This window comes from Myotis yumanensis, unplaced genomic scaffold, assembly GCF_028538775.1.
Source record: "Myotis yumanensis isolate MYYU_CA2020_CCGP unplaced genomic scaffold, mMyoYum1.0.hap1 SCAF_16, whole genome shotgun sequence".
Classification (NCBI taxonomy): domain Eukaryota; kingdom Metazoa; phylum Chordata; class Mammalia; order Chiroptera; family Vespertilionidae; genus Myotis; species Myotis yumanensis.
The window spans coordinates 16,543,768-16,568,099 of record NW_027223767.1 but is presented as its reverse complement, the minus strand read 5'-3'; positions in this window follow the sequence as shown (position 1 = coordinate 16,568,099).

The window sequence follows — 24,332 nt, the reverse complement described above, 5'->3', positions numbered from 1 at the left end:
CCGCCAGGCCCGCGCCAGGATGCTGCGCCCCGGGCTCCCTCCCCGGGGCGGGGCGGCGCGGGGCCCGCCCCCGCACTGACACCCCTTCCGGCCGCCCTCGGAGCCCGCCGCCCCGCCCCCGCAGCGCCCAGGGGCGCAGAGGCTGGCCACCCGCCCATTTTGCAGAAGAGGGAACTGAGGCCGCCGGAGGGGAGCGCCCCGAGCGGAAGCCAAGGGTCCGTGGCCCGAGGGACCCTGGCCCGGGTCGCAGAGCTCAGGGCGCCTCCAAGGGCCAAAAGCCGGGTGGGCTTCGGAGCACGGGGCCTCCGCGCTGCCTCCTTTTGAGTCCTCTGGGTCCTGGGAGGTTGCCAAATGGAGTTGGCCTTAGAGGGGCTCCCTACCCGCCCCCGCCCCCCACCACCCCCTTCGAATTTTGCAGGTGGGTCTAACCCAGAGGCCGTGAACAGGCCTGTCTCCTCGGGAGGCGATCGCTGAGGCTTCTACTTGATGTTTGTGCTTTCGTCCTTCTTTTCCGAACGTCCAGTGATTAGAGGTCCCCCCTACAAGCAGACCTCTAACAATGACCCAGAACATGAGAATGCAAACGAGTCTTGTCACCCTAGAGCACACCCTGACCCCAGCAGGAAATGTGACTGCGGGGGGAGGGGGGGGCTCCCTAGAGAGGCCTGAGGGGCGGGTGGAGGCCCGGCCAGGGAGAGGAGGGCCAGCAGAACCCTCCAGTGCCCCTGAGCTCCGCTGGGGAGGGGGCCAGAAGGGGCTGCAGGTCAGGGAAGCAGAGAAGAGTCTGCTTGGCACCCCCTCCAGGGTGAGAGACGCAGCCATCACCCCGGGCAGTCGTACCCCCACCAGCTGGCCTCGGCTGACCACTGGCTGCACAAGGTCAGAGACTCCAGGACAGAGCCCACCCAGCCAGCTGTTCAAATCCCAAACCCTTCAGTGCCTCTGCAGCCAGAAAGCCTTCCCAGACACTGCAACTACACACACACACACAACACACACACACACACAACACACACAACATACACACAACATGCATCACACATAGCACACACAACACACACACACAACACAACACCCATAACATACAGCATACACACAACACGCATAACACACAACACCCATAACACACAGCATACACACAACACACATAACACACAACACCCATAACACACAGCATACACACAACACGCATAACACACAACACCCATAAAACACATACAACATACAACATACACCACACAACATACACACATACCACACACACCACACATAAAACACACAACACACACATACAACATACACACATACACCACACACACCTCACACACACCCCCACACCTCACAGACACATGACACACACACACCACACACTCACACCACACATACCACATACCTCACACACACAACATACACACCACACACACCTCACACATCACATCCCCACACACATGACACACACTGCACAAACACACCACACACACCACATGCCTCACACACACATGCACACCACACACACACCTGACACCCCCCCCCCCCCCCACACACACACACACGCCTGCCAGCCTGACCCTGTGGCTGACTCTACCCAGCCATGTGTACCCGATTCTGACCTCTTCCTTGCAGGACAGGGCTGCAGGGCTCCTCTGTGCCCCGTGGCCGTGCCTCCTTGAGCAGTGACACTCGGTGGCTGGTGGACCGAATGGCCCAGCCTTTCGCTCTCCCTTGGCGGGTCACCCAGACTTACTCCCAGGGCCCCGCTGGGTCGGCCTGTGCCTGGGAGGTAGGGGAATGCTGGTTTTTTGGCTGAGGCTCCTTCCAGCCTGACATTTTAGATCTCAAGTCCAATATCCCTGGCATTTCCACCCTGTTCCTTTCTTCTCTCACCACTCCAGTCCCTAACGACAGCCCCACCTGTATTCCTAAGCTGCCAGGAAAAACTGTTAGCCAGGGCTAGGTGAGGACAGAGCCCTGTAGCTCCCCTCCAGAGTCTCTGTCCCAGGAACAGGAAGCCTTAGGCATTCAAGCAGCTGGGAGCCCTATGCCCCTCCCCCCAGACACATCCTGGGGCTGACGCCCCTTTGCCAGCCCAGGGACCTTAACCCTGAGCCTTTCCCATCCTACCCGACCCTCAGGTGTGAGGGTGTTTGTAGAAGGCAGGGCTTGACGGCGGCCTGTTTGCTCTGGCGGGCTAGCCTGCCTTCCCTTTCTCCGGCCCACCCCACCCCACCCCACTCTGCCTCCAAACCACCACAGCCAGGGCAAAGGGCTGCCAGCAACTGTAGCCCCCACCTGGCAGGCTCACACACCTGTCAGCATGCCCACCTGCCTGGCTGCCCTCCTGACAACTTCTGGGCGTGCCTCCAAGCTCCCACAGAACCGCACACGGTCATGTCACACTCAGACTACCTGTCTGGTTGCTGGTGCCCTCCACCTGTACTTGGACACATAGTTGGTGGCCAGGGTGACCCGGCCACAGACACGCTGTCCAAAAGACAGTTCTGTCCTTCCCCCTCCCCGCTGCCATATACAGAGGGCTGCGGGCTTGAAACCCCGTCCCAGCTCTTTCCAACTTCCTCACAGAACAGGTGGTGGTGAAACTTACCATCTCTCTGGTATAGGGCTCCTCACCTGAGGGGGTCAGGGTGGAGCATGGGGGCACGGAGAGCTAGCTCTTCCTGGAAAGGTTTCCAGGGGTGGGCAAACTTTTTGACTCGAGGGCCACAATGGGTTCTTAAACTGGACCGGAGGGCCGGAACAAAAGCATGGATGGAGTGTTTGTGTGAACTAATATAAATTCAAAGTAAACATCATTACATAAAAGGGTACGGTCTTTTTTTTTTTTTTTAGTTTTATTCATTTCAAACGGGCAGGATCTGGCCCTCGGGCCGTAGTTTGCCCACGGCTGGTTTAGACACATGGAGATGAAGGGATTGCAGGCAGAAAAAGCAGCCTGAGTTGAAAGTGGGAAACCTCCGCTGTGTGCCAGGGACAGTGATTCAGTTCCTCACACGGCCGGATCATAAGGAGCAGGAGCACCAGGATCAGGAGTAGACCAGAGAGGCAGGGCCAGGGCACCGAGAACCTTGATTGCTCTATAGTAGCCTGGGTTTTGTGCTGAAGGCTTTTTAAGCAATGAAGAGATGGGGTCAGATTTGCCTTAAAGAAAAGCTTCCTGGCCCGGCCGGCGTGGCTCAGTGGTGGAGCATTGACCTATGAACCAGGAGGTCACGGTTCAATTCCCGGTCAGGGCACACCCAGGTTTGGACTTGATCCCCAGTGTGGAGCGTACAGGAGGCAGCCGATCAATGATTCTCATCATTGATGTTTCTATCTCTCTCTCCCTCTCCCTTCCTCTCTGAAATCAATTAATATATTGTGTGTGTGTGTGTGTGTGTGTGTGTATATATATATATATATACACACACATATACATATTTTTTTTAAAGAAAGGCTTCCTGCTGGAAGTTGGTGTGGGGAAGAAATTGAAGGGGACAACAGGCTGAAAGAACCCCAAAATAGTTCCAAAGAAAAATGAGGTCTAGACCAAGGCCGAGTGGGGATGCAATGGATAAGACTGGGAAATGGATTAGATTCAGAGATGAGAGAACATAAGGCGTCACAGCCAGCTCTCGAATTTCTGGCTCCAAGAGTGGGAAGATAGGGGTTTAGCCCTGAGGTGGGCAAGCAGCAGGCTGAGGTCAGGAGAAGAGCTAAGGAGTGCACCGGGGGCCAAGAGGAGTGTGAGGGGCCTGGGGGACTCTAGCTGCAGGTGTCTTAGGGCAGCTGTGTGTTTGGAGCTGAAGAGAAAAAGCTGGGAGGAGCCTGAGCTGGCATGGAACCTCCCCTGCCTCAGCTGAGTGGACAGGGAGGGCCCTGACCGAGTCCTCAGCCACAGGCAGGCGAGCAGAGCCAACCTAGCTCTCTCTTGAGAGTTTCAGCAGTGAGCCATAGAGTGTATCGGAGGGCCATGGATGCTAAGAGCAGCGTTAGACGCTAGAGTTAACATCATCTGAAATACAGCCGTGGGAGGGCAGAGAGGAAAACCAAGTCCACATGAAAGAAGATATTGAGACAGGATGCCATATGGTGTCAGAGCGAGAAAGAGAGACAGAGAGAGACAGAGACTCCCTAATGGCACTCACGTTCCTCAAGAGCCTCGACTGTACTTCTGCCCTCGCCTCCCCCAGATTCCACAGGGCACAGTTCTGAGTCTTTCCCATAGACCTGCCTTTATTTGTTCCCGTTCAAACACGTTTCTGTCTTTTGCTGCCAGTGGGTTGTGACTAGGGTCAGACCTAGCTTTGAATCTGGGCTCAGCCCCTTACAGGATGTGTGGCCTTGGGCAAGGCATGCCACCCCTCTGAGCCTCACCTGTTCATTAGTTAGGGTAAGCCAACTGCTGTAACAGTCACCCCCCAAAATATGTAAGGACTTGAGCGTCATAGAAGTTTGTTTCTCGGTCACAAAAAGTCCAAAGCAGGTGTTCTGCTGGGGGTACTGGCAATACTGAGACCCATGCTCCTTCCGTTTGGTGGCTCTGCCATCTTCAACATGGTTCCCAGGTCACAGACTCATCTGCATCAACCGAGCCCAAGGACAAAGAGCATGGAGAGCAGCAATACGTAAATGAACCGGTCCAGGCGGCTATGACATCCTTTCCTCTCAAATTCCATTGGTTAGGGTTTAGTCACATGGCCACACCTAACTGCAAAGGAAGTTGGAAGATAGAGTCCAGCTGTGCTGGAGAAGAAGCGGAAGCAGGCCTGGTGAACAGGGAGTCTTAGGAGATGATAAAGGACCTCTCCCAGGGTTGATGAAGGGGGTTGCACAGTCAGCATCCATCCTCCTTGCTTGGTTTTCTTTATGAAAATCTTCCCTGGCCCTCCCTCAATCCTTATTGTTCCCATAGAACTGACCTCATCATCTAGATCCAGGGGCGGGCCTAGGACTCTTTCCTAGCCAATGAGGGGCCTACAACCCCCTAGCCATAGAGACTGATTGGTTCCAGATGAGCATGTGACCAGAAGTCAGCTGCTCAGCACCATAGAATTGGATGTTTTTGTTGGAAGATTGGGGAAAATACCCCATTCTGAAAGTGGAGGTGAAGCTGGGGTGATGTCAGCTAGGTGCTGCAGGAGGCCACCTTGCTACCAGGAGGGTGGCTTTTGGCTGCCAATGAAGCCACCACAAAGAGAAGCAGCGATGGAGAACAGCAGGTTTCTGAGGACATCTACCTGAAATCGGTCCATCCCCAGGCTTCCATCAATGGTTTCTGGTAACTATTGCTGTTTGGGGTCTGGGGGAGGGACCTGCAGTGGAGATTGAGAAGCAGCAGCCAGCCAGGGGGTTGGAGAATTTAGGAGGAAGAAAGGAAGGTTCCCAGAAACCCCTGCTCTGGGCCTTGTCCTGGAGCCCCATTGGCTGGCACTGGGGCCCTGCCCGGCACCCTGACTGGCCTCAGGCCCACAGCTGAGTCAGCACTCACCAGGTGCCCGGCCCTGTGCTCAGTTCCTTTCAGGCATCGTGGCACTGACTCCTCACAAAGACGCTGGGATAGGTACGACTGACCCTGTGCAGGGCTGGCTCCATGGACATGCAAACTGTGCACTCACCCAGGGCCCAGGAGAGGGCCCTGCACTTGGTTTAATGCGGCCGCTGCCTTGAAATTCGTAATCATTTTCTCTCTAAACTTGGACTTTGTAAGCGAAGTTGGCTGTGCATGTGTTGCAAGGAGGACGTGGGTAATATGCGGTCCCATTCAGAGTGTCTACTCTGCTCCGATGCTCTGTGAGCACAGGATTCTCGCAGACTCACGATGCGTGGGACTCAGTGAGACTCAAATTAGCATAAGGGAAGCAGGTCAGGCCTGCAGCTGAGTAAGTGGGGGAGGACATGCTTTCCCTTTGAACCAGGACTTGCTTCAAATGTACAAGGAAGGCAGTTGTGTTCTAAGAAGCACAAAGGATCGTGGAACCTCCCATGCCTTTCTTACTCACGTTATTTCCCTGCCTTCACCAACCACTTATATTAAAAACTAGAGGCCTGGTGCACAAAATTTGTGCAGTTGGTGCAGGGGAAGGGGGGTGTGGGGGGTGGGGGGTTGTCCCTCAGACCGGCCTGCACCCTTTCACAGTCTGGGAGCCCTCGGGTTTTTTGTTTGTTTGTTTAATATATTTTATTGACTTTTCACAGAGAGGAAGGGAGAGGGATAGAGAGCCAGAAACATCGATGAGAGAGAAACATCAACCAGCTGCCTCCTGCACACCCCCCACTGGGGACGTGCCTGCAACCAAGGTACATGCCCTTGACCAGAATCGAACCTGGAACCCATAAGTCTGCAGGCCGACCTTCTATCCACTGAGCCAAACTGGTCAGGGCAGCCCTCGGGGTTTGTCCAACTGATGGCTTAGGCCCACTCCCCCGGCCTAAGCAATCAGTCAGACATCCTTAGCACTGCTGTGGAGGTGGGAGAGGCTCCCGCCACCACCACTGCACAGCCATGAGCCTGGCTTCTGGCTGAGTGGTGCTCCCCCTGTGGGAGCACACTGACTACCAGGGGGCAGCTCCTGCATTGATCATCTGCCCCCTGGTGGTCAGTCCGCATCATAGCGACCGGTCGGTTGGTCGGTCGATTTGCATATTAGCCTTTTATTATATGGGATGATGCCCCAACAGAAAGGGCAACCCAGAGCTCCTTTCCTTTCAGTCCATCCTGCCTCATCCGTGAGCCGCGTGGAGAGTGGTGTGGGACGTGTGTGTATCAAGAAGTGCAATTGTGCAGCATTCCCACAGTTCTGGCAGAACTCAATACACATGTGTAATGAGCTATGAAATACAACCTGGGTACTTTTAGCGACTGCACATATGAGTGACGTGCTCTTCATTTTGCATTTAAAACTGGCATTCCAGCCTTAGCTGATCTGGCTCAGTGGATAGAGCATCAGCCTGTGGACTGAAGGGTCCTGGGTTCGATTCCAGTCAAGGGCACATGCCCAGGTTGTGGGCTCGATCCCCAGCAGCGGGTGTGCAGGAGACAGCCAATCAATGATTATCTCCCATCATTGACGTTTCTATCTCTCTCTCTCCTCTCCCTTCCTCTCTGAAATCAATAAAAAATATGTATATTTTAAAAAATAAAAGCTTTATAAAACTGACATTCCACAAAATAAAGATGAATGGGGAAATCCATGTTAGTAATTTAAATTTTGAATTTTTCTTTACTTGGAAAATGAAATAGGAAATTAAAAAAGCAGCAGGAGCAGTACAGGAGAGACTGCAGAAGAAAGGAAAAGCTTGGCTTCAGTCCCTTTAGTAGCACTTTTCCCGCTCCATTCGTAGACAGGGGCCCCACCTTTCCATTCTGCCCTGGGCCCTGCAAATTATGTAGCCAGCCCTGTTCTCATTTCATAGAAGAAGCAAGGTTCTGAGAGGCTTCAAGGGCCAGCTGACTTGTCCACGGGCACTCAGCTGGGAGTCAAACCCAGCTGGTCTGACGCCAGAGCCAGCTTCCTAAGTACCCCCCCCCCCCCCCCCCCAGCTGGCCTGTTCCCCTCCCTAAGGGTCGCTGGAACGTTGACTGAGCAGAGAGGGCTGGTCTGCATGCTCCATCGCCCTGCCTCCGGCCTCATGTCACTGCCCAAGCTCAGGCCCCAGCTTCCCTCTCAAGCCAGACCTTCTCCTCCCTGGCCCGCTGCGCCAGGCTTCCCTCTGTACCAAGACTGCCTGACTGAGCTGCTGCTGCATCGCCTTCCCCCTCGGCTCAAGAACCCTCCTCAGCTCGGTGTGGCTCAGCGGTTGAGTGTCCGCCCAGGAGCCAAGAGGTTGCTGGTTGGATTCCTGGTCAGGGCGCACGCCCAGGTTGCAGGCTTGATCCCAGTAGGGGGCATGCAGGAGGCAGCTGATCGGTGATTCTCTGCCATCATTGCGGTTTCTATCTTTCCCTCCCTCTCCCTTCCTCTCTGAAATCAATTGTATATACAGTATATGTCCTCCTTAGCTCCGGATTATCAGCAGGATAAAGTCCAAACTCTTCAATCCAGCCACCATGGCCATCTCCCAGTTGCTCCTGCTCATATGCAGACCAACTGGTCTCAAAAGTCCCCCAGCTCGCCTTGCACATTGTAGCTTCACCCCTTCGCTCATGTTGGTCCCGGCCCAGGCTACTCTTCCAGCTCTTCTCCCAGCGTTTCTCCCCACTTTGGGAACTGGTTTCCTTGGCTCCCCATCCTGTGTGTTCACACTCTGCCCTGCACATCTTTGACTGGCTCTGGACGAAGCCCCATAGATCAAGGGGAAACTGAGGCCCAGGGAGAGGATGGGACTCAAACCAGGACCAGGAGCCAGGGAGACCACGGCAGTGCTTCAGCTGGAACTCCTTGGCCATGTCCGTGATGGCCGGGGCCAGGACAGTCTCCTCCAAGGCCAGGGAGTGACCCTAGGATAGCCTGGCCTCACGGGGGCTCCACCCCCCACTCTGGGGAACGCTCTTGAGCAATAGTTCAGGGGACAGGTGCTGGGCCAGAGTTTAGAGGGCTGGAGGCAGGAGGCAGGAGGACTGGGTTCTAACCTGTTATCACAGATTGTTTCCTTTCTTCCCTCCCTTCCTTCCTTCCTTCCTTCCTTCCTTCCTTCCCTCTCTCCTTCCTTCCCAAATATTTATCAAGGACCCAGCCTGCACCAGGCACAGGGTCAGGCCCTGGAGAGATGGTCCTTGTTCTCCCTGAGCTCACACCCACGAGGAGAAACAGGCTGCAGAGTGGCCGGTGGTGCGTGGAGAACATGGCAGCCAGGGGTTTCGCCCTCAGGGAGGTCAGGGGAGAGCTCCTGGGGGAATGGATGCTTTTGCTGAAAGTGGAAGGAATGGGGCAGGGAAAGGTGTTCCATGCCCAGGGACCAGCCAGTGCAAAGTCAACTTAGCCTGGAGGCCAAGGAGTTCCCTGCCCGTCTCCGGGCCTCGGTTTCCCTATTGGGTCATTGCGAGCCATGGGAGTGGCCCAGGCAGTGGCCACCCTTAGACAAGACACAGAGGCTGAGTTACCTTCCCACCAGGCCACTTTGGTTTGTAAATGGGTTTGACACGAAATGCAAATGGCCCTAGAGACCTGGGAATCTCCCTTCCTCTTCCCCAGGAGCCGGGTCCCAGGCTCCCTAAAGCCCTGCTGTCCACTGTCTTCGCCCCCACACCCACCCACGTTGGCAGCCTTCCTCGGGAGGGGGCAGGGAAGACTGGCCACCAGCTGTTCAGAGTGGGAGACCGCAACCCCAAGTACTTTCATTTTGGTATTTCGGGCTTGGGGACCCCTGTGCCAGTCCCTGATGCACCCCCATTAGTCCTCCTGGGACTGGGGCCCCACCTGGCCTGGAGCCTCCCTCCAACCCTGCACCCCCAGCCTCTCCCTGTCCTCTAAGATGGGGACCCCCCGCCCCCCGCTGCTCAGCCCTACCCCTCAGGCATCCAGCTTCCTCAGCCCACCATGCATCCTCACCACTTCCTGCCTCCAGGTGGCCATGTCTAGCTCCCTGCACACAATGGGAAGGTCTTGGCAACGTTGTCTCCACCTCCGCTTGGAACACCCTCTGCCCTTCAGTGCTCATTCCTACTGGTCCTGAAGGCCCGGAAGTCACCCCTCATCCCTCAGGCCAACAGGGCTCCCGTAGCCCTCAGGGCCCCATCGAGCCCAGAGCACCCTAGAGTTCATTGCCTGTAGTCGCCCTCGAGGGCAGGCACCTGGCCCAACTCACCTGGTCCCCAGCAGGTGTCGGGGAGGGCCTTTGAGTGACTGAGTTAAGGCAGGAACACCCAGAGCCTCAAGGGTCGGGAAGGAGAGGCCTGTGGGCAGCAGCACAGAGGCGCCCAGCGCCCCTCTGCTGGCCAGGACAGCTGGGCCGCTGCATTTTGGCCTGATGGCCTCCTCCCCCTGCCATCCACCTCTACAGGAAGGCCCTGCACAGGGCTGGGGCGGGGGCCTTGGGCCAGGCTGCTCACTCCTCAGCTCCTTGAGGCAACTTCCTGTCCTCACCCCCTTATCTCCCTGGCCAGGCTGAAGAGAGGAAGTTGTCCTCTCCCTCCCAATGGTGGACAGAGACACCCCCTGGACCTAAGGAAGGGGGGAGCATATCGTGTGAGGGTGTGCCTGCTTCTTCCAGGCCTGCCTCCTCTTGCTACTGCTACCAGATTCCTCTTCCCAAAGCAGCCATGTTGCTCCTCTCCTGCTCCAGTGCCTTCCATGGCTCCCTATGGTCTTCCCAATTGAGATCAAGTTCTCAGCTTGCCAGCTGGATCTGGAGCCCCTCCCCCTCAGCACCTTGGCCTTCAGTCACTTCGCCTGCTTTCTTCATCCCCGCTCCAAGATCCCCTCCCTGCCCGCCTTCGCTCCTGTTATTACTTGTACTTGCTCTTCTCATCTTTTCCTGTCCGAACCCTGCTCACTCTTTAAAGCCAGGTGCAAATGCTGCCTCCTCCAAAAAGTCCTCTTTGGCCCCTTCACGGAGTGAAATGCCTGCTTTCTCTGACTCTATCTTAATTCTAGCTTGCATTTCTCCCACCGCCTTTGGGGGAATAGCTCCTGCTGTAGAGGAATTCTGCTTGAGGCTTGAGCTTTTGGCAAAGATTTACAGGAGCCTCCACTCAGATCAGCAGAAGTCAATGGACAGGGGAAGGGGGAGGGACAGGAAACAAAGAGATCTAGAGATTTCCCCTGCTCCCACCCCTCTTCCTTAGACCCCTGTTGGTGTCACATACCTCTTGCCCTACCAGCGGTTCTCAACCTGTGGGTCCCAACCCCTGAAAATACATCCTGCATATCAGATATTTACATTACGATTCATAACAGTAGCAAAATTACAGTTATGAAGTAGCAACGAAAATAATTTTATGGTTGGGGGTCACCACAGCATGAGGAACTGTATTAAAGGGTCGCGGCATTAGGAAGGTTGAGAACCACTGCGAGCCTTTCTCCCTTCCCTTGACATAAAAGAAGCCTGAATTCCGGGCCCCTTTAAGATGAATTTGGGGAAGCTTTAAGGCAGCGGTTCTCAACCTGTGGGTGGCGACCCCTTTGGCGGTCGAGCGACCCTTTCACAGGGGTCGCCTAAGACCATCCTGCATATCAGATATTTACATTATGACTCATAACAGTAGCAACATTACAGTTATGAAGTAGCAACGAAAATAATTTTATGGTTGGGTCACAACATGAGGAACTATATTTAAAGGGCCAGAAGGTTGAGAACCACTGCTTTAAGGCCTCATCTTTGCAAGCGGCACCTTCTTGATTAATAAACCTTTCCCTACTCCGAACTCTGCCGTTTTGAATATTGGCCTTTTGAAACATGGGGCTCACAGACCTTGAATCGGCAACACCCAGAAACAGGAGCCAGTGACCTCCGCCTCCTAAGAGACCCAGCATTGGTTTGCTTCTCCGCATTTGCCTGAATTCTCAGCTGCAATACATACGACAGGAGCTGCATTTAAATCATCGCCAAGTCTCTACTGGGTGGCCCAGTGCAGGATGCTATTAGAAAGCTGCCTTCAGATGGGGAATCTCCTGAGGACGGAACTGTGCCCATAGCGTTCATCATTGCAACTCAGTGCCTAGCAACTGGTCTGGCACTTACTAGACTCCCCAAGGTATCAGTGAAACGAACAAGGTTCTAGGCCAGCAGTTCTCAACCTATGGGTCGCGACCCCTTTGGGGGTCAAACGACCCTTTCACAGGGGTCGCCTAAGACCATTGGAAAACACATATATAATTACATGTTGTTTTGTGATTAATCACTATGCTTTAATTATGTTCAATTTGTCACAATGAAATTGGGGGTCACCACAACGTGAGGAACTGTATTAAAGGGTCGTGGCATCAGGAAGGTTGAGAACCACCGTTCTAGACAACGCAATAAGAGAAGAAAAGGAAACGAGGTACGAATACTGGAAAGTGAAAGAATGAGAGAGTACAATCGCATCCATGATCGGCGACATGCTCACTCTGGGACACATCAGAGTTCGCCCTCCTGTTGTATGGACAGGGGGCTAAGGCCCGGCAAGGGGCTGGAATTTGCCCAGGGTCACACCGGGGGTGGGGTTTCCTCCCAGCTCTATGCTTCTTTCTCTGCTACAATGTCTGGCACAAAAGCACAGCCTCCCTGTGAGTCTGGGGCTGTGCCCATCAGCACCTTGGTCAATGAGGCGAGGGGCCCTGCCTGCCAGGGAGGGCGCTTTGTTCCAGGCCATGCCTGACCTGTCCGCCCATAGGGCCTCAGCTGGTAGTGGGTGGTAAGGAGATAAAACACAAAACTCCATTTGCCTTGTAAATTGTTACACCAGACCGGGCTCGTAAACCTTGGGCATGACTTGAAAAGGAATTTGAGATCTGGGACTTGCTTCCTGGAACAGGGAAAGGCCCTTAGCCTGGGGGCACCTGAGGGCAAGGCTGGTCATGGTCAGTCCTTAGCCCGAAGGGCTGTCCCTGGTGCTTGTGTGTGACAACAGAGGCAGCTGGTTCAGCCTCACCCCAGGGTGCCTGCAGGCCTGGGGCTGGGCTCCGGGGGCTGGCCAAGTCCTCTGCACGGCTGGGTCCGTCTGGGTACCACGCTGGCTACAGGAATCTGAGGGAGACCTCTGCGCTCCGGACCCAGGTCTCTCTGTAGCGGGCGTGGGGCAGTTGGTATCTTGAACTCGCAAGAGCCCTGGTCGGAACTTGCGCACACTGCCCACACAGGAGCAAAACCAGGAGGAAGTGGCAAGAGACCCGGGCCTGCCCTTGGCTCCCAGGCGGGAGGCGGAGGAAAAACTCAGGTCTACTTGTGGGCCCCTCACTGCCCACAGTCACGGTATCCATGACAACCCTGGCCTGCTCCTGACACTCGGCCGGCTGTCCTGACTTTCCCTCCTTGTGCCCTTTCGGGCCTCTCGTCAGTGGTGCCAGGTCTCCGCCCGGTGTTCCCTGCGTGGCGGCCAGCCCAGCTCCCTGGGGATATCCTGTCATTGTGGCCCAGGGCCCAGGCGCTGCCTCTTTCCAGGTCAGCCCCAGGACTCCCGGGTCTATCCACGTCCCCAGGTGGGGCCAAGAGGGGTTAGGGAAGTTGGCAAAGGTACCCTGATCCCAGGGTGGCAGAGCTGGGCACTGTGCCTAAGACACCTGACACCTGGGCCATGGTCAGCCCCTGGGCAGACGCACAGGCGGGGCTCTCTGCCTGGTGCCAGCCCTGTGGGTGACCTTGGCATGTCCTCTGGGCTCCCTCTCCAAGGCCATGACTATGGCAGACCCAGCGGAGGCCCAGCGGACTGAGGAATCTGGGTGACCAGTGAGGGTGGTCCCTCCCAGAGGCTGGCTGTGCTGGGGCCTGTGCCCCACGGTGCGGGTAGTGGGGTTGGCGGGAGCTTCAGTTGGGCTCCACCTCCTGCCACCAGCAACTCCATGAAAATGTCCAGATTTGCAAGTTGGGTTCCATTTGCCGTTGATTCCCTGGAATCACCCGTCATTTGTGTACCCAAATCAGCCCGGGGCCTGCTGGGGCCCCCATTCACAACTCCAGCTGCTGGGTCTGAGGGAGGATGATCCCCGGAAGGGGGTTTGCCGTGGGCCCCTCACAATGCTGTCTGCTCTGAGGATCAAAGAGCAGCTAAGACAGCGGTTCTCAACCTGTGGGTCGCGAGCCCTTTGGTGGTCGAACGACCCTTTCACAGGGGTCGCCTAAGACCATCCTGCATATCAGATATTTACATTACGATTCATAACAGTAGCAACATTACAGTTATGAAGTAGCAACGAAAACAATTTCATGGTTGGGTCACAACATGAGGAACTTTATTTAAAGAGCCTGAAGGTTGAGAACCACTGAGCTAAGAGGTCTCAGTGCCTGCTAAGGGCCAGGCGCCGGGCCTAGTGCTCTGTTTAATCTTGATGAGCAGCCTGAGAGCGGATTCCCTACGCTCCGGCTTGATAGAGTTGCCCAGTGAGCAAAGGGCCACACAGCTGGTACCTGGGAGAGCAGGGCTTTGAACCCGGGCCATCTGGCCCCAGAGCCCAGACCTTTAACCACTGTGCTATGGGCAGAAAGAAGAGTAGGGCAGTACTTGTCCCAGGTCCCTAAACAGTTCAAGGCTAAGAGCCTAACTTGGCTCTGACTCAAGGCTCCTGCTTGTGATCACTGAGTTAAATGGCCTGGTGAAAGCTTTGAGGATGGGCCAGGGACGCCACCCCCCTCCGCCCCCCCGCTTAGCCCCCAACTTGCCCTCAGTATCCTTTTCAAGGTCCCCGAGATAGTAGTCACTCTGGACCAAGGAAAGAACCCCACCTGAGAAGTCCACGGGCTTTCGTGTTTAAGCTCTAGCCTGCTGTGTGAACTTGGACAAGTGACCTCACCTCTCTGAAGCCCGTTCTCTCAGCCATAAAACGGGAAACATAGCAGCCCAATCCCGCAGGTCACTGTGAGCGCTGCCGGTCAGTGAGCTAGTGTGTGCAGCGTGGTCCGCGCGGCCGGCTGGGCCACAGGCGCCCACTATTCTCCTGCATCCACTCCCAGGGTCCCAGCCTGGTGCTGCCCCCCCCCCCCCCCCCCCCCCCGTTCCCCAGACGCACACCCTCTGATCAGACTGTCTGTGACCTGACCAGGAAGCTGGCCAAGGGCAATACCCTCCCAGATCCTGGAGGCAAGAAGCCAACAGGAGGGAACAAAGAATTTTCCGAGGCTCACAGTTAATGAGGAACTGACACTCTTAGAGCCTCAATTAGTCTCTCCCCCTCCTCTCCTTCCCCCACATTTCCATCATTGCTGATATTTACATTGGAACTCTTCCCAGGACTTTAAGAACCCAGCATGGGCGCGTGGAAAACAACACAAGAGAAGAGATAGGTGTGCTTTGAAGAGGTAGAGCTGGCAAGTTTGCACTCTTGGTTTTAAAATATGTTACAAAGCAGCAAGTATCAAAACGGAACACATTTGTGCTCAACTCTCAACTGAGGCTCTGTCAGTGGGAAGACACAGTCCCTCCCCCGTGAGGCGCAGGCCTGGGGCGGGTTAAGCGCAAAGACAGACTGGGGATGAAATCCCTACTAGTTACCAGTTCTGTGGTCTCGGGCAAGTTACTGAATGTGTCTCGTTTCCTCCTTTGTAAAGTGGGAATAATGACAAGCCCCACCTCGGTGGACTGTTTTGAGTGTAACTGAGAAAATGCATGGCTACCCCACAGCAGTGCCCCCCTTTTTGCTAAAGGAGTCCCGGCTCTGCTCCCGGGAGCAGCGTGCCCTGGCCCAGGGCATGAACCACGACTAGTTTAAGCCAATCCCAGCAGTGCCTGTCCTCTCCCCAGTACAGCAGTGACCCGCTTATGGCCGATGACGTGTAAGGGAAGTCTGAGGGGGCTTCCCGAATAAAATACAGAGGATGAGGCCGTCGATTCCCTGCCACCTGCCCGTGAAGAGCTGTGCTGCCTGGAGCTGCAGCGGCCGTTCTGTGGCCATGAGGGATCCAGCTCGGGGATGTGAAGCCTGTGTCCTGAGGATGGCCCGGGGGCGGGAGGGTGGCAGAGGAGGCATCGCTGGGCTGCAGGACAGCCTGAGGTGACCTCTATCCGACTTGTTCTGAGACAGGACTTGAAAAGCTTTCATTCAAAGCAGCTGGGAGATGGATTGTCTGCTCGCTTCAGGTCCTTAGTGCCACGCTTCCTTAGCCCACGGTAAGTGCTCAGTGAGTGCTGGCTGCGACCTCACGGAGAAGTCGCGGCACATTCCACGTTCATCCACGTGCACCGTGTAGACAGAGGGCCGGGAGAAGGACGAGCACAGATGCTGTGGGTCCTCCACTCGCCTTGCCACTCAGTGGGCCAGCCTGCTGTCGTCCCCGAGCCTCTCTCAGGACCTCGGGGTGTGAAGATGGCCTTGGGTGTGGGCTCCACTGGAGGAACCCAGGCTGCCCCAGGCCCGGCAGGAAAGCCAGTGGTCTGGGACCAGCGACAGCGAGGGCATCTGGCTCCCCACGCCTTCCTGGAGGCCCTCGAAGGTAACTTCCTCCTCTTCATGCTCTGGCTTTGGAACGGTGGGACGAACACACCTGGCGTGTGTTTGAATCAGACCAGCCGGAGTCACCCCAGCTGCTTGGGAGCTGGGCGGAGGCCAGCAGACCGAGGGGCTGCCCTGCCCCCCAGCTTTCCCAGAGAGAACAAAGAAAGGAAAAGGGAGAAACACAGCTCACTTCGAACCTCAGTGATTAATTACAGTCTTAATTTATGAACGGCTGACTCTGTTCCCTACAGCAGGTCCTCCTGTGCCTTCGTGCCGTGTCCCAGCCCGGAGTTAATGCCGGCTCTGAGGCGAAACCTCTCGAACTCGCCATTACAAGTCAGGGAAGGCGCGGAGGGTCTGGGACTGTGATCAAGGGCACATTCCAATCAGGATGAATCCCATCTGGGGTCCTGCCCCCCCGAGGCTTTCTGATTAGCTCTGGGACATACATCCTCCCAGTTGGGTTTTTTGTTTGCTTGTTTTTAATATTTTTATTGTTGAGAGAGAGAGGAAAGGAGAGGGAGAGAGAGAAACATCCAAGTGAGAAGGAAACATCAATCAGCTGCCTCCTGCACGCCCCCTACCTGGGATTGAGCTTTAAACCTGGTCATGTGACCTAACCGGGGCTCAAACCAGCAAGTGAGGACGCCCAACCCACTGAGCCACACTGGCCAGGGCTGGTTGTTTTGTTGTTGTTTTAATTTTTTGTTAATCCTCACCCGAGATATTTTTCCAATGATTATTTTAGAGAGAATGGAAGGGAGAAGGAGAGACAGAGAGAGAGAGAGAAACATCAATCTGAGAGAGATACATCAATTGGTTGCCTCCAGCACACACCCTGACCAGGGCCAGGGCCAGGGATTGAGCCTGCAACCGAGGTACGTGCCCTTGACCGAAATCAAACCCAGGACCTTCAGTCCGCAGGCTGACACTCCGCACTGAGCCAAACCGGGCAGGGTGTTTGTTGTTTTGTTAAACAGGAAGTGGTGTGGTGTGGAGGTTAAAAGTGCAGGCTGATGAACTGCTGCCTTGGGGAGCTGTGGGGAAGGAGGCTGGGCTGTGCCCCTCACCCTGTAAGTGACAGTACAGCGGAACTCCGGTATCTGACCTGAAAACAGCCCCTGAGCTACCGCCTCCTGCCTCCCCTTGCACAGATGGACACAAAGCCCAGACGTGAGGGGCATTCCCGAGATGAAACGCACCGAGAGGAGCGAAACGCAAGTACTGACGAGACAGGGAGTGTTGTCCCAGAGAAGATCGGCAAGGGCAAATTAAAATGATGCCTGCTTGTGTGATGACATTTTCTGCCATAAATGCCAAGAGGACAGCTACAGAGTGGGAACACGTGGGCAGCAGCCACACGCTGGCTCACGCCTGGCTGTATGGGGACCGGGCACCAGCTGGCCCGGTGCCCCCAGGTGCACATGTGGCGGGAAAGTAGAGAATCTCCCCGGCAAGAGAAACACAAATGCATGTGGTGTGAGGGTTTCCATACAGGCCTATTAAACTAACAAAAATCAGGTGGGATCAGGGCCGGGCAGAAGCAGGTGCATTGCTGGGCTATTGGATGTGCTCATTAGACCTGGCCTCGTCTTTCTGGAAAGAGTTTAGCCCCAGGCAGCATGGTCTGTGCTCTTTGATCTGATGGCTCTAAACTGATCAAATATGACCTCTCTCCACCTCTTTCCCGCCCCCCACCACACCCCCTGCCAGCCATCACCTGTCTATTTGCTGCCCAGGAAGAGCCCGCCCCAGGCAGGCCGGCGCTCTAGCCACTGAACCAAACCGGCCAGGGCGGGAAGTGTTTTTGATCCTTATTCTTAGAAACAGGAAGTGGTAGTAGCTTCCTGAGACCAAACCGACCTCATGCCCAAGCCCTGGGAGGGCTCAGGGGTCCAGCCACTTCCAAAGGGCTGTGGCTACAACTCAGTTGGGGAAGCCCAGCTAGGAAAGCCACAGCTCGCCTCTCTTCCCGCTTGTAATCGCGAAGCGAATCAGCACCCACTTAAAGGGGGGGTGATCCTTAATAGGCCCCTAATAAGGGAGGACAGGCAGCGTGTCATCCATGTTCGCCGCCCACCGAGTCTTCCTGATTCACACCTTCCAGGTGCGGGTCCCTCCCAGGTGCCAACTCTGCCCACAGGCTCAGGCGTCCTGGTGCCAGTGTTCTCCAGGCGCTAGCACCCTGCTGGGGGTTGTGAGGGGCTTTAACTGAACAGCACAGGCCGTGCTTGGAACCCCTGGTGTCCCTGGCTCCTCGTTCTGGGCACCCGTAGAGGCCAGGGTCTGGGGAAGGCTGAGGGCTGCCCCCAAGGCTCCTCCGAATGACAGTTCAAAATGCAATTCCTGCTGTTTGTCTACCGGCTTCTCTGGCTGGGAGCAGGGAGCGGAGCGCGAGAGCCCGGGGCCTGGGTGCTGCCTTGGCCCTGGCCCTGGCCCTGGCCCTGGCCCTGGCCCTGGCTCGCTGGGTGACCTTGGGGAATCCTTGACCTCCCCAGGCCACCCCTTAGGCCTCTGGATCTGTTTCGGCAGATTCCTGGCTCCAAGGTGGGTCTCGGCCAAGCCGCAGCCTCCTCCCGGCCTGCACCGCCACCTCACCCGGCAGTTCCCATGGCGGCGGCCCCGGGTCTCTGTTTACTCGGCTCTGTGTGTGTGATTTTTCCACAACCGGCCACTGAGAACACAATGCCAGCTTCCCCCCAAGGAGGTGCTAGGATCCCACACCGGAGGCCAAACAGCGGATGTGACTGCAGCGGGGGCAGGGGTGGGGCAGACGCCGACACCAGGCATTTCAGACTCCGGGGCCCCCGGGACCCAGACCCGGCCTCCTGTGCGGGTGCAGAGAGCCAGGGCACAATGGCTTTCCATCCCCAGGGACATGCAGGAAACCCTGGGCAAGGCCCCTCCCCTCGGAGAGGACTCCTGGCGGTGAGATGGGTCACAAGCCAGCCTGGTGGCAGCCGTGAGGCTCCCAGCACCCACACCTGACAAGGGTTTGCCTGGGCTCCTCCCAGAGAGGCAGCCCCAGGGTCAAGGGTCAGGGAGTCCCGGTAGCAACCGCTTCCTGCTGCGGCCGGCCTGCGCCAGGCACACAGCCTGGCTCGCTCAGGTCAAACTGATAGCATGGCCTTCGCCCTGGCCTCCTGTCCCAGCCAGGAGCAGGCCCGGTTAAAACACCAAGACACAATCCCTACTCCTCGTGAGTGTACACACCAGCCTTGTAAAAAATCCAAGTGTGGGCATAACTAGGAAATCAGTGTCACTACACAGCCTGGGTACCTGCTCCTCGATTTTCCTAAGATGAGACACGAACGGATACTTGGCATGCAACCAGGGGCGGGTATATTCTAGCCCAGTGATGGCGAACCTTTTGAGCTCGGCGTGTCAGCATTTTGAAAAACCCTAACTTAAGGCTGGTGCCGTGTCCCATGTAGACATTTTTTGATATTTGCAACCATAGGAAAACAAACACATATTTTTCATATTTATTTTATATATTTAAATGCCATTTAACAAAGAAAAATCAACCAAAAAAATGAGTTCGTGTGTCACCTCTGACACGTGTGTCATAGGTTCGCCATCACTGTTCTAGCCCTTTGCATGACCTGACTCAGGTTATTCCCCCTGAGGGTTTCCTCCTCTGACCGTCTATCGGGGGCTCAGAGGCTCGGACAGCCTAAGTGACTTACCCAAGGTCACGCACGTGTCTGGGGTAGATCCAGGAGCTGAATGAACCCTGACAGGTGGGTCCCCGAACTCACCAGCTTGGCCACTGCACCTGCTGCCGGGAAATGCTGACGTCATTGTGGAGGGGCGTAAACCCGATGGGGGGGAGGGGTCAGGGCCAATGGCTTTTCCAGGAGCTGAGAACAGTCAGCAAGGTGCTCTATACCTTTGTCACCCTCTGAGGGTCCTTCTCCAGGGCCAGCCAGGCGGGGTGATGAGGAGCCCGCGGCTCCAGCCCACCTCCTGTCTCCTGTCTCCTGTCTCCGCCTCACCCCAACCCCAGGCTCTGGGCCCTGGACTCAGCTGACTTGCCCCTTGGTCAGGGTGGGCTCCCCCTCCCGCAGCAGCTGGCCTACCCTGGCCCCCTCATTTCAGTGCCCTTCCCCCTCCCCAGGTCCTCCCCCTCTTGCTTTATCTTCTGATCCTGTTATACTGTTCCTTTCTCTTAGTCTGTCCCCTGTCCTCTCAGACCCCAACCATCCTGGGCCTGGCATTAAGCAGACCCCGTCTTTTCTAAACTGCTGTGTGTGCCCTCTTCAAGGTTCCCGGGGGAACCGGGGGACACGCCCCTAGGGTCTGTGTGTCTGACAACTGGCTCCCCACATGCAGGCGAGTGGAGCTGAACCCTTGCCTCATACCACTTACAAAATGAACTGTTCTGAGGAGAGAACGGGGACATCATCATAACCTTGAACTTGACCACAGTGCATGAGATATGACAGTACAAGCAGAAACAACAAACGAAAACCTACATTGGGTTTCACCAAAATGACAAACTTTTGTGCATCAAAGAAACGATTAAGGGAGTGAGAGGACACCTGACAGAATGCGGGAAACGATTCCCAAATCACGTATCGGATAAGGGCCCCGCGTCCAACTCACGGGATACACGGGAGGAGAACGTGCCTTTGGTGTGCACACGTACCGCTAGAGAACGAAAAATCCGCACAAGATGTAAGCTGCCGTGAAGACAGTAAGAATTTGGAACCTGAAGTCAAGCCTTTGGGGGATGTGAGTCCAGCTTCTCGCTCTCCTATAGGGGATCATGTGGCAGAGCTTCCCAAACCTGTGGGCTCCGCTGGAGGGACCCAGAGGGCCGGCCGGCAGGGAGACCACGGGCCAGGCCAGCCTCCGGGAGGAAGCCTGGACCTCGCTGGGCTGTGGACGAGGAGGCAGAGGCTGGCTCTGCCCTCACCACCGTGTCTCTGGGCCTCGCACAGCACCGGCTCCTCGTTAGGCCTCTTTTGGTCGCAAGTGACAGAAAGCCATCTCAGAGTGATTGTGCACAAACGGGAAACTCCGGGCGTATGGGACTGACCAGCCCAGGCGAGCTGGCCTCAGGCTGGCTGTACCAGGAGACAAGCCGTCCGCCACCGCAAACGTCCTGGGACAGTTTCACTGGGATGACTCGGGTCCCATGCCCAACCCTGGAGCAATCACTGCGGCACGGAAACAGAAGGCTCTGATTGGCCAGGCCTGGGTCACAGGCCTCGTCCTGCTGGGGGAGCCACATGGAGAGAGAACCCTCCAAGAGAGGAGAGGAGATGCCCCGAGCAGAGTCTCGGGCTGCAGTGCTCACCTAACTGCAGGTGAATGAAATACACGGGCCCGGGTGCTTGGCTCTGGGTAGAGGGGCTTGAGGCCTGACCGGGGCAGCAGGGTGCTGTGTGGGGCTCCGTGTCCAGGGCGTGCGGTGACACAGGCCCAGGGGGTCAGGGCTCTGTGAGAAAAGGGCAGCTCCTCTTTGTTCCAAATTCCCAGTGCCTCTCAGGCAACCTGGAAAAACACAATTCCCCAAGCAGGAAACCGGCGCATATTCCAGCCGGGAGCCCAGAAAGCCAAGCCCTGGGACACATTTAAAAACAAAACTTGAAAAAGCAAACTCTCACAATAGAACTTTAAAAAAAAACCCACCACCCTTTCCCCCCTTTTTTATTATATAGTACTACACTTTTATTGTAGAAAATTTTCAAAATTCAGATAAGCAAAAAGAGATAAAATTTCCCATAATCTCGCCACCAATGGTGACCAATGTTAATATTTTACTGCAAATTTTGTCAGACTTTTCTCTATAGGTAACAAATATTGTTTTTCACCCTGGCCGGGGAACTCAGTTGGTTAGAACATTGTCCTGATAAGTCAAGGTTTCGAGTTCAATCCCAGGTCAGGGCCAATGCAAGAATCAACCAATAAATGCATCAATAAGTGGAACAACAAACCGGTTTAAAAATTGCTAAAAATATGTTTTTCTTATATAAACGGGACTATTGACATTATTTATACCTTTTTCCACTTAGTAATATATTGTGAACATTTTTACATGGTAATAAAGATACATGCACAGTCTTATTTAAAGCACCTACATAGTATTTAATTTTATTTAATACATTTTCTAATGTGGGTGTGTTCAGGGTCTTCAGTGTCATAAAAGATACATCTGAGCACGTTAGCCAATTATTTCTGGACTAGAGGCCTGGTGCATGAAATCGTGCACTTGAGGGTGGTGTCCCTCAGCCCGGCCTCTCGCAGTCCAGGACCCCTAGGGGGATGTCCTCCTGCTGGCTTAGGCCTGCTCCCCACAGGCCTAAGCCAGCAACATCCCTCTTGCAGTCCGGGACCCCTCATTCCTTACTGCCCACCTGCTCGCTGTTCCTCAGTGCTTGTTGCTCCTGCCACCACTGCTGCGCTCACCAGCCATGAGCCCAGCTTTTGGCTGAGCAGGGCTCTCCCAGTGGGAGCGCACTGACACCAGGGGACAGCACTTGCATTGAGTGTCTGCCCCTTGGTGGTCAGTGCACATGATGGCGACTGGTCGTTCTGGTCATTCCATCGTAATGGTTACTTAGGCTTTTATTACATAGACTAGAGACCTGGTGCACGAATTTGTGCACAGGTGGGGTCCAGCCGGCCCACCCCGATCGGGGCTGATAGGGCAGGGCTGGCGGGGGAGAAGGGCTGTGGGCGGTTGGCTGGCAGGCCCCACCCCCTGGTTGAACTCCTGGTTAAACTCCTGGTGGAGGGGACAATTTGCATATTAGCCTTTTGTTATACAGGACTAGAGGCCCAGTGCACAAAAATTTGTGCACACAGGGGGGTCCCTCAGTCTGGCCTGTGCCCTCTTGCAGTCTGGGACCCCTTGGGGGATGACCACCTGCTGGTTTAGGCCCGCTCCCCGGGGGATTGGGCCTAAGCTGGCAGTCAGACATCCTTCTGGCAGCCCAGGAGTCCTTGGGGGATGTCCACTTGCCAGCGGGGAGCAGGCCTAAGCTGCAGTCGGACATCCTTAGTGCTGCTGAGGAGGCAGGAGAGGCTCCCACCACCACTGCTGTACTAGCAGCCGTCAGCCTGGCTTGTGGCTGAGCAGAGCTCCCACTATGGGAGCGCACTGACCACCAGCTCCTGCATTGAGCGTCTGCCCCCTGGTGGTGAGTGTGTGTCATAGTGACCAGTCATTCCCAGTCTTTCCGCTGTTAGGGTCAGTTTGCATATTAGCCTTTTATTATATAGGATAGAGGCCTGGTGCATGGGTGGGGGCTGGCTGGTTTGCCCTGAAGGGTGTCCCAGATCAGGGTGGGGGTCCCACTGGGGTGCCTGGCCAGCCTGGGTGAGGGGCTGATGGGTGTTTGCAGCTGGTCACACCCCCTTCAGGGTGGGGGTCCCCACTGGGGTGCCTGGCCAGCCTGGGTGAGGGGCTGAGGGCCGTTTTCAGGCTGGCCAAGCCCCCCCACGATGGAATCTCCCAGCCTCTCTTTTTTTTCTTTTATTTTGGGATTTATTTACCTCCTATAATTGAAACTTTGTTGCCTTCAGTGGAGTTCAGAGCTGGCTGGGAAGCTTGGCTTCCTCCATCACTGGAGCAACCAAGCCTCCTGCTCGCTTCAGCTCCGTGGCTGCCAGCCGCCATCTTGGTTGGGTTAATTTGCATATAGTTGCTCTGATTGGCTGGTGGGCATGGCTTAAGGAGTAGTGAAGGTACTATCAATTTGCATGTTTGTCTTTTATTAAATTAGATGAGTCTCTAGAAGGGGAACATTGGGTGCTAAAGGTTTGCTCCTTTAAAGCTCTGACCTGTTGCCAAGGCCACTCGGGACAGGGGAGACTCCGGCTGGCTCTCTCCCAGCACCGCGGGGCCTGGTGTTTGCACCCACCAGCGTGCAGCTTTACCCATTTTGCCAGTCTGGTAAGTGAACATTTGCATCTTTTTTTTCTTTTTTGCATTTCTTTGATTACTCGTGCAGATGAACATTTATCATTTGCTTATTGGTCATTTTGTATTTTTTTCAGTTTTGTATTTTTGTCAGTTTCAGATTCTTGGCCATTTTTCTATTGGTGGGTTGATCTTTCTCTTATTGATTTGTAAGGGCTCCTTATAGATTATGAAAAACAACCCTTTGTTGTATATGTTGTGGCTATTTTTCCAGCTTATCATTGTTCTGTATGTCTATCTTTAAACCAGTATCACACTGTCCTGAAATTCTGTTGCTTTATAGGAAGTTTTGAAATTGAGAGTGGGAGTTCTCCAGCGTTGTTCTTTTTCAGATTGTTTTGCTATTCAGGGTCCTGTGTGATCCCATGTGAATTTTAGAATCGGTGCACCAATTCTTC